At 36.0% G+C, this 11145-nt stretch overlaps 1 protein-coding gene across 1 annotated transcript in view; it reads right to left on the reverse strand.

Moving 5' to 3' along the window:
• Nucleotides 1-11145, reverse strand: part of LOC108754706 — a 43617-nt gene that overhangs the window by 19015 nt on the left and 13457 nt on the right. The gene's annotated exons all lie outside the window — the stretch shown is intronic.

The following is an 11145-nucleotide window of genomic DNA, read 5'->3' on the forward strand; positions in this document are numbered from 1 at the left end:
GAAATGGGCATCAATCTCTCCATTGATTGTCTCCATTAACGCGTTTGAAAGAATCAAAATGTATTTTGATTATAATTTTTTGAAATACTTATAATATTTCAAAGAATTATACAATTTTTCATTGCGAATATATTTTTTCGTTATTTTAATCCTTATATTAAAAATCGATTCTTATTAGATGTTTATTTGAGCTGTCATATTAGTGAAAAATCTTAAAATATTCGATCTTTCAAATATTTTCAGACTTGTCACTACACATGACGTACGACTCTAAGATTTGTCATTACACATAATAACGTGGTGACTATACAATATGACATTAAAAAAAGAAAAGAATAGTTGTTGAATATTAATATTGCTTCTTAGATAAAATTTTTGCGTAGTCGATAAATATATTAGTCATCTCCATTAACGCGTTTGAAAAAATCGAAAAATATATTTCGAAGAATTATTAACAATTTTCGACTGCGAATATATTTGTCTTCTTAATTCCGAATTATTTACTATTTTATATTTTAATACGAAAGCTCCAATGATCTTTGTATTTCAATGATGTTTGTCTGCCTTGTTGATCATGATGCGATCCGGAACTGTATTTGTGTCCTTAGATATTTAGATGTCATTCGCTTGACCGAAACATCTCGCTTAGATCCATTCGATGTTTGTCATAATGAAACTTGGCGAAATGTTGGTGGTTTTGTTGTGTGACGAGCATGTTGTGCTTTGGCAGTTTAGGTCTTCTTAGAAGACTTAGCAAAATGAGAAAGACAAACTGAGAGAAAAATATAATCTCCCTAAAAAAACGAGAGAGAGAGAGAGAGAGAGAGAGAGAGAGAGAGAGAGAGAAAAAACACAAATGAAACTTTGTTCCATTTCACAGAAACGAGGAACGCAGAGCGAGAACTAGTATATCTCCATTTTTTTGCTTAATTGTGGCTTCCCATGAAGTGCGTGGACTGAAAAGAGCTTTATAAAACTTTTCCGTCAGCTCAATTTCACATTAATGACATAAAACTGCAGAGACGAGAGGATGCTCGTTTCCTCTTCATTTAAAAATGTTTAAATTTTTTTACCAGCAAGGTATCAAAAAATCTTTATCAGAAATAAATCTTGCTAACGACGTTTTTTAAAGGCTTGTCAAGTGAAATCTTTGTTGAAAACGACATTGAAAATAAAAATTCAATTAAAATACCTAATTCAATAATCGTAATTCCAAATAAATTAAAAAAACTTATATTTTTTAGTGAAAATAACAAAACTCCCAATTAATGTATACTATTCTGTTACTCACAGTTCTTTTGTTAGCTTCATTACAATGTCGTACATTTTGCAATTCGGATTATTATTATTATTAAAAAAATAACGTTCTTTGTATCATGTTTGTAATTTGAAATATACATTGATATTATACATCGCCACGCGCATTGCACGGAACTCGCTGCAATTGTAAGCCAAATACCGATGAAATTTTAATAAAGACCCATACACGTGACGTAAATAGGAGCGATATTTGATCTACATTTGATTGAAAAACTTGGAAAAATACTGCGCTTTACACCGGCAGTTTAAAAGCAGTACGTGATCTCGAGCTGACGTGTCGGCGCGTGGTTCAAATTGGTTAATTTTTTTCACATTGCGCAATCGCACGTTTTTCATTTATCCGTCTACGTAAGATTTCTCGCAGTAAAGTCGCTCGGTTGGAGATACCTGGTCGCCGCCCGCGTCTCCTTCGCAAACCCATTCCCTCGCGCCTCGTCTTCGTCACGCACGTACCAATCTCTCTTTCTCGACGCCACGCTCCTTCTTTCTCAACCGCACTGATGAGTCATTACAGCCGGGTACAAAGTCCGTCCGAGCAGTCGCGATACCCCGCTACTCTTCTCGAGCTATTCTCCTCGCACCTCGACTCGCCGATCTGATTACCCAAGAAATGCCTTTCCGCGAAGCGCCTTCCTGAGCGCCCGCTGCATCTCCCTTAATCTCGATCGCGTATCTATCCGTTTACTTACCCTCCTCTTTCCCGGTTGGTTACGTACGACTTCGCACCGTATAGTTACAGCTCGTCAAGGCATAATTAACGGCTCCTCAATTGCCACTCTCTGGGTTGGCTGAACTTTGCCCGCCACGCAACACGCGCATGTTCACCGGGAATCGCGATTTCGCCGCCGACCTTGATTGGACTCGTCCGTAGGTTCCGTTTCTTTTAAGATATCCTTCTAGAGTCGACGCATTCTCTTAACACCTTCCCGACTCTGCCTAGTCGATCTCCGATCTCGATCTCGTGATCTTTACTACAGTTTCTTGTTACAGCCGGATTACAGTTCTTCAGGAACTCCAATATTACGTTTCTTATTTGAGATTTTTTTTTTTTTAAACAAAAATTGAAAACTCACCTGATGCGAATGGCTGGAAAAACGAAAAAGTGAAGAATTTATTCGGTTCAAAGTCGAGAGCTTAGTACCTCTTAATATTTTTGCATGAATTTGATAATCTTTCGTGTTTTTGTGTCTTCAAAAATATTTCTCGTAAATTACTGGATTCAGAAAAATTCTTAGAAAGATTTCTTCGAGAAGTCTGATTTTCGTTTGTTTGATAATTCCGTTTGAACTGTAGCGAGATAGAAACTGTCGAATCTTTAGCGTCAATATATTTTAGAATGTCTGTTTAAAAGTTTCTTTTTTTAAAGTTCGATTTCTCGGAAGAAATCACGTCTTCAGTATAAATCTTTCAGAACATGGAATTCTTGTAGGCAGATCTCCTTATTCGAGACTGAACTGTCGCTTGTGAGATGGCTCGCTGACTTTTTCAGTATTTTTGTTTTTGTTGAAAGGACGTTTCTAGAACATTCTCTCAAGAGCTCCTACTAAGGAATTTCGAGAAAATCTTCGACAGTTCGGCGTGTATCAATTCTCTGCCTTTTCAAAGTGTCTTCCTATTTTAACCAGGAATTCCTCTTTCAAAGAGCTCTTGTCACAGGAGTCGTTTCCTGTAGAATCAAACTTTTAAAAGCATTCTCTTCGAAGTAACATGACATGCTCTTCAAAACGGTCTCTCTCCTCGACAGCTGTATTTTTCTTGAGAATAAATCTTTTGGAACATGGAAAATTGGCAAATCTCCTTGTTCAAGACTGAGCTATCTCTTATCAGATGGTTTAGTACTTTATTATCTTTTTAAAGGACACTCCTAGCGAGCGTACTCTTTGAGAACTCTTATTCCTACCAAGAAATTTACAGGAAAATCATTGACCTTCTGCATGTATCGGTTCTCTGCCTTTTTAAATGCCTCTCCTCATTTCAACCAAGATTTCCTCTTTTCGCAAGAGTCGCTTCTTGGAGAATCAAATTCTTAGAGAGTTCTCTTCGAAGTATCACGACATGTTCTTCAGAACAGTCCTTTTCCTCGAAAACTCTGTTTTTCTTCAGAACAAATCTTTTAGACCAAGGAAAGTTGGCAAATCTTGTTCAATGATTGAACTATCTCTTATCAGATTAGCTCACCGATTTCTTCAGCATTATCTCCTCGAAAGGATCCACTCCTGGAGAGCATTCTCTTCAAGAACTCTTACTCCTATCAAAGAATTTCAAGGGAAATCCGACACTTCTGCATGCATCAATTCTCTCCCTATTCAAAGAGCCTGTCCTTATTTCCAACCAAGAATTCCTATTCTCGCAGAAATCGCTTCTCGCGGAATTAAACTCTTAGGAACAGCGTTCCTCTCTTTCTCTCTTCGAAGTAACGTCACATGCTCCTCGGAACAATCTCTTCCCTCAAGAGCTCTATTTTACCGAGAGACTCGTCGATCCCTCGATCGTCTCTGCGGAGCGAGGAGATTCTTCCACCACAAAGTGACTTGATTTTCCATCTGCGAATCTACTCGGCGACGATCTTTCGACTCGTTCCCGCGATGACCTTAACGATATGTTTACGGGGCGACCTGAGGTGCGGCGGATGGGGCTCCTCTACGAGGACGCGTGTCTCGGTCTCGCGATACCCCCGCGCGTGCGTGGCGGTGATGCGTGATCGCGGGTAAGCGTGCGTACGTAAACCTGAACACGAGCTCTCCATTGATAAACAAAGGGCGGTCGGTGATGAGGGAGACGCGATGGAGCCACTCGGTATATATCAGGAACGCCGATGGCGACTGGAGGAGGTTTCCGCTGGCATCGGCAATTCACGTTGTTCCTCTGGTGTGAGGGGAGAGAGACCTCAGTGCCGCGGTGGTGAGGGCAACGACGGCGAGAGAGAGAGAGAGAGAGAGAGAGAGCGCGAAGGGAGGGGAAACGTATGCCAGTGGGGAAGGAGTAAACAGGGCCAAGCGTTGTATCCCTTCTACCGCCCGTTGGTGATCCATCCCCGCTCTTCCGCCACGTCTCGGTGCGCCTCGTCGAAAACAAGTTGGCCACTCTCTTGGCGCGCGATAGGTCGAACTAGACTAGATACGGACGCGTCGGTTTCGCGGAGAACGCGACACGCATGCAGGGAGCTGGAATCGATTTTGGTCGCGGGCAAACAGCTGAACTTACGGCCCACGTACAGCTGTGCGGAGAGCGCGGGACTTCGTTAATTCTGCATTACAGGGAATTCTGTAAAATTCTGATGGTGAAACGTAACGAGTTTCCAAAGTCAGAAATTAATAATGATCCTGCCGGCCACTCTTGCAGTGTATACGGGGGGGAGAGGGCGATAAAATTTTATAATTCCGCGCCAAAAGCAGCAGATAAATTTTTCATCGGAATTCAATAATAAATCTGCTCCGTAAATTTTACGATGAAAAATGTAATTTAATAAAGACAAATATTGCATGAATTTCCTCTGTAATGCCTATATTCTGTTTTGCCTGGAAATAAAAATTATTTTACTTTTCTTCTCTAATCTCAAGTCATCATAATTCTAATTTTGTGTAATATGTAGGAAACTAATAATAAACTATAATAATAAAATTTTAGTATACCACTTGCTTTACCATTATTAGTTATGATTTGAATGTAAGGTATATTCTATATAAGTTCACTTTTTACTCTATTAAAACTCTGATTGATGTATCCTTTATTAATGAATTTTATAATAAAAGATACATTAGAATTTAAATCTATAGAGAGTTTCCTTTTCCTTTGATGCCTATATTTTGTTTGAAACTGAAAGAAAAATATTTTATTTTTCTTATAATTTCAGTTATAATAATTACAAGAATTTTGTAATTATTATGACTTATAATAATAAACTGCTTATAAAATCGATATTTCTATCACTTGCTCTCCATAAATTTACTTTTTGTTCTATAAAAACTTTAATTAATACATCCTTTTAATATACCATATGATCCCAACTGGAGCCTTCAATTTCCTGAAAGAGATTGAAACATTTTCTACAAGTAATCGCAAGTAATCTCCAACAAGCTCGATTGACTTTGGCTAACTTTGCTGGACATTTAAACAAAGTGAACAAAGTTCTCGTTTTCAGCAACAGATTGAGGCTACACTTTCACGAAGCCAGCTCGGGCGGTGCAGCTGTGTGCTCTGTTGTTTTATTCTACTAACTCTAAATTTATCAAAGAAGAGGGAAGAGAGAGAGAGAGAGAGAGAGAGAGAAAGAGAGAGTGAGAGAGGGAGGGAATGTTGAAAAGGGAAAGAAAGATAGACAGGATAACTTGGAGGAAGGGAAGGAAATATCCCCACCCTGTCTGTCGCCCTTCGCTCCCCTCAGGACCAAATTTGTTCTTGTCTTTCTTCTTTCTCTTTCCTGCTCGCTCGCGCTTCTTAACGCTGCACACGACGTGCACAGACGACGTTGCAGCTGTGCGATTTCTGAATTATGTACATATACATCTGCCCCAACTGCACAGGCAAATGCATTGCGCCGGACCGAAATGCTCTTTTCCCGGAGTGATGAATGGAAAATCCGATTTTATTTATACGGAAATTGGGGAGGGGGTTTCGTCCACCGTTTTGCGTCGAAATGGATTTCCTCGGAGCGTGCAAAATTGGTTTTGTTTCGAGAACGATTGAAATGGAAAAGCGCACTGTGTTGAAGATTATTCAGTTTTTTTATTATTTTTTTTTTCCGGAGGAGGAGAGCGCAGCTATATTTTTTTTATTCCACTTAGCCTGATGTTTGTAAAGGGAAAAAGTAATAACTTAAGGTCGCGCAGCAAGATGTTGAACGTACGTGGAAAAAGAATTTGTAGCTCAGTTCGTTAGCTATTTAGATATCGTTTATTTTTAATGGAAGCGTTTCTAAATATTCACAGATATTAACGTTAAAAGTAAATGAAGCTGAAATTTGCTGTTAACAGAAATGTATTCAGGATATCTTATCATCACTATGAAGTAGATTAATACTCGGTTTCGGCGAACCTTTAATCACACGTCGTTTTAACGGATGTGGATATGTTTTATCAACATAATTTGTCGCAAGTATTTTTTGCGAAATGTAATTACTTTATATATTGCTGGTTTTTTTTCTCTTTTCTTTCTTCTCTGAATCCTTTTATACTAAATATTTCATTTGTATAAAATTTAAACAGTAGATAGAACGTAATACTTATTTTTCTAAGGTAATATCTCTATGATAATTTTTCTAGTTTCATTGTTTCCACTAAATTATCGGAAATGTACTTCATCGTATAACAAGATTAATTGCTGTTTTGACAAGTTCAAGTTTAACCTCGTGCCTTTTTATTTAAGGCGTACAAAGAAGAGGCACCCATCCCTTAATCTTCTTCGTGGAGGATCTGTAACTATCGCAGTCGAATGATTGTTTCTGAGAAACCAGGTACAATCCGTCGGTGCAAAAACGAAAAAAAGAATAGATGGTCTCGTACAAAGCAATTTCTTTCTCTCTCCTGCCTCTCTCTCTCTCTCTCTCTCTCTCTCTCTCTCTCGGCCTCTCGTTTTTCTGCTCTCTTTTATTTATCCGTCGGTTTCAGGCTCTGCAGGATGATATTTTACAAGCCTTAATTTGGGCCACAGCTGCCAGCAGTATCTTTTTCCACCGCCTATGCTGCAGCGTGCTTGAAAATGTCATATAGAGAACGAGGTTTGCGCGAATAGTTGCGTTTAGAAACGACAGACTAGACTGGAGCGCGGATAGGTGATATAAACAAATGTAACGTAAACAAAAAGTTCCGTAAACAAATGTTTTTCTGCAAATATAGAAAATAACTTCTAGTATAGATGGCAAAAAATATAGGTCCGACGAGAATCTCTTGCAAAAATAGAGACAAGAAAATGTTTTTATCTAAAATGTCAATGAGAGAAAATACCTGAAGATAAATACATAACTGAATAAGATTAAATTTGTAGTTTAATTAAGTTGCAGTTTCAGAAATTATCAAATTCTCTATTAAAAATTTTGAGAGAAACGAACATTTCGATGAAATTTTCCTAGATATAAAATTAATCGAAGTAGTCTTGTGTCAAATATTATATTATAATTATGTATTTTATGCTTTAAACATAAGTCTTGAATTCTTAAATTAATTTAATTTGAGAACATTACTCTCTTAAGGTGAATCAATTCACTTCAGTGCCATACCTTTAACTGAATCAGCGAATATTTAATTTTTCGATAATAATACACTGATTTACTTTTAGAGATTAAGATTCTTTGCAAGTGAATCCAAGTGGATCTACAGGAAATCATCACCTCTAAAAAAATAAATCATATTAGATACTAAAAATTTATTAGATACTAAAAAAAGGTAAATATATTCGCCGATCATCAGTTGTAAGTAACGCTGAAGTCACCGATTCGTTTTCAGAAAGTAGGGCTTACAGAAAGAACATATTCAATTCAAGAATTGAGTGAAATGTTTGCTGTTGCTCGAACTACATCAATTTAATCACATTCATTGATGACTAATGACTCGTTAATAATTAATTCCCATCAGGGCATTCACAGCGATTTATATAGTCTAGCTAAAGAGAGAGAAACAGAACACGAGATTAATTTGCTCGGAGATCGCAACGGGTGCGAAGGTTCAATAGGAAGATCATTACGTTGACCCCGCGCTCGATACCGACTGCTTCAATCCAGTTAGAAGAAATACTTTGTATATAAATCGCACTTTATTTCGAATCATCGAGCGCTTCGCTTCTAAATCGTCGGTTTTGAGAAAAACAGTTCATCAATATTTAACAGATCGCAAGATCTACCTCGAGAATCCCGGGTTAAATTGATTTATTAAACGGCAATTCAATTTTTAAGCTTTAGTTATTTTCGGAATAATTATGTTTACAGAAACTTGTAATACGCGATGCAGCGACGCATATCTCTTTTGAATGAGATTTACTCTAAATAAATAATATTTTATATTTGATAAAAAGACACGAGCGTGTGTAGATACACACTTCAGGTACATTCCAAGTCAAAAGTTTGGAGAAGTACTTTTTTAAAAATTGACATTTCCGGGATTCTCAGTAAACACTAATTAACAGTAATATATATATATAACATCAATATTAATTTCACATTCAACAATGTAAATGTAATATAATGTAACACGTAATGTTACATAAATTACATTGTTATATGTGAAATTATAACTAATTAAAAATAATTGACGTTATGTTACTTTTAGCTGGAATTTATTGCATATTTACTCAAACATTCAAATTTGAATGACTCTTGAAATTTTAGGATTACTCAAATGTATTCATAATGATTTTTAATAATAACTTTCAGATTCAATAACAGTTATTGAATGTAAGAATACATTATTAGAAACATTGTGTGTGTTATTGATATTTAAATGAGCACTTTTCATTTTTTAAAAAGTTTTTCTAAACTTTTAACCTGAAGTAAGATATGTATCTACACACAAAAAACTCCTTAATTCGATGGAATGTTCTGTCATATTAACCGCTACTACAATTATGAATCCCATGTTAAAGATCAAATAACGCTGAGGGATCGACAAACTGGAGCGACTATTACAAATAATTTCAATCCACAAAATGAATGTCAAGGTTGTGAATGAATTTTTATGATACATGATCGCCAATTACCTGTTGTACGTTGGGAATTTCTTCAAGTTCTCGAATTTGACTAGCGGTTCCCCGAAATATGTTATATATTTCCGACGTACTTTCGCGAATTTCAAGGCTACTTTATATAAGTAACACGTATTTTTTCTCTTCGCGTCGAAAGAGGCACGTGACGTCCAGGCGACTGACTTGGCGCGACAACGACACGACACGACACGAAGACGACGACGACGTATGGTTGCCTTTGAGAACCCCTCCGCCTCTTGCCCTAAGACTCGCTTTCAGTTCATCCTCGTCTTTCGTTTCCCTACCGAGAGAGCGGCATCTTGCTTTCTCCCTTCCCCAAGAAAGGGCCCCCACCATTTCCTCCGAAGGGGAATGAAGCCCCCTCGATGAGCAACCATGGGTAGTGATGGCACTTCAACCTATTCAGACACTGACGAACAACACTCGAAATATTTTTTATTTCTAAACTCTGACCAAACTTTTAATTTGGACCGACGTAATTCATTCCACGCGTTATATTCGTTTTATTTTATTATATTTTAATTCATTAAAGTTTTATTAATTTATTTTATTTTATTTTACGTGTTTTTATTTATTATATTTAGCTTATTTTATTCGTCCGTAATAAATAATGTACACATTTCTAACTTATTTTCACTTTTTTGAGATAAATAAACGTATAACGATAAATGCGCGAAGTAATTTTTGATAATAAATTAATTAAAATGTAAGCTGTTGATAAGATTAGATTTTTTTTATGCATTTATCTCTTCTCTCGTATTTACTTGCATTAATTTTATTTTTACACACGTATTAATGAAATTTAATTTATTACATATCTTTTTCTTATATTTTTTATGAATAAATGACATATGATAATTATTTAATATCTACATCAGCTCGTTCTCTTGACTTTCCTGTATTATTATTGCTTATTACAAATTAAGATCTTTTTGTATTCTCAAACATATTTCTATTCTCAATTCCTTTTATTTTCAAATTTTTAACGTTAGTCATTAATATTAAATTTTCACGAAATTCAAGATATCGAAATTCATAATCATTTTATTGAATAAAAAAAATTTTGCGGAAAATTTAAAGCGATATTGCACCGCAGATCGGGCGATAAAAATTTGGAATAATGTGGATTTTTATAGGGTTTCGTTGTCATCACTAGCCATTGGGGGATTTTCGACACGGAAGGGCCGTATCGATTATTTCTCGCGCCTCGCCACGTTATCTACGCTGAATACTGCGTGAATTTATGCGCACGACTGACGCACGCATGTTGATTTCGAATTAATCGCAGGAAACGACGCATTTTGCTTCCTAATTGACGGTTGCAGAGAATGCAGATAATATCACGGTAGAAAATAGGAAGGAATAAAAATTCGATAAAAGTTTGAAAAATTAAAAAAAAAAAGGGGAGAAAACGAGCTCTAAATTTCCCAAATATAGTATATCACGGAAAAAGAGGAGTAAAAATTTGATAAATATTCGAAAAATTCAGAAGATGGAGGAAGATAAATTATTTTCGGATTTACATCAACGCTTCGCTGCTGAGCTTGCATGAGTCAGACTCCCGTTATCCATCATATTGAAATTTGCTTTTAACCCTCCGTCTGCAATCTGGGTCAGCTTGCTTTCGGCACAAGCAAAATTTCACTTTTAATTTCTTCCTCAATTTTCAATTTTTATTAAATAAGGTTTTTTTTTTAATATTTCAGTTGAAAAGCTATATTTGATAATGTAAGAGAGATGTTAAAAATAACCCTGAATTTTTCTACATTTTTTGAATGCCTGGAATAGTAAAAAAAAGCTTTTATTGGACAAAAAAGATTCAGATTGCAGATAGAAGGAGCGAAAATATGATTGCAGACAAAAAATTAATAATATCCATTATTCGCGGATTTAGCATTGCTAATGTCACATGAAAGTAGATACAAGATATTATAAAGTGAGATTGTTATGATTATTACTGTAAATAGAATGTATGTATAATTGGTAATAACATTTATATTAATAACAATAACGTAATAGCATGTCCTGTACTTTTTGATTAAGTGCAATGCTTTTTAATTTCTACGATAAAATTCAATGATTCGTAATGACGTAGCGTATTTGAACATTTAATGGTATTAATAAATAATTCTC

This window comes from Trachymyrmex septentrionalis, unplaced genomic scaffold, assembly GCF_001594115.1.
Source record: "Trachymyrmex septentrionalis isolate Tsep2-gDNA-1 unplaced genomic scaffold, Tsep1.0 scaffold119, whole genome shotgun sequence".
Classification (NCBI taxonomy): Eukaryota; Metazoa; Arthropoda; class Insecta; order Hymenoptera; family Formicidae; genus Trachymyrmex; species Trachymyrmex septentrionalis.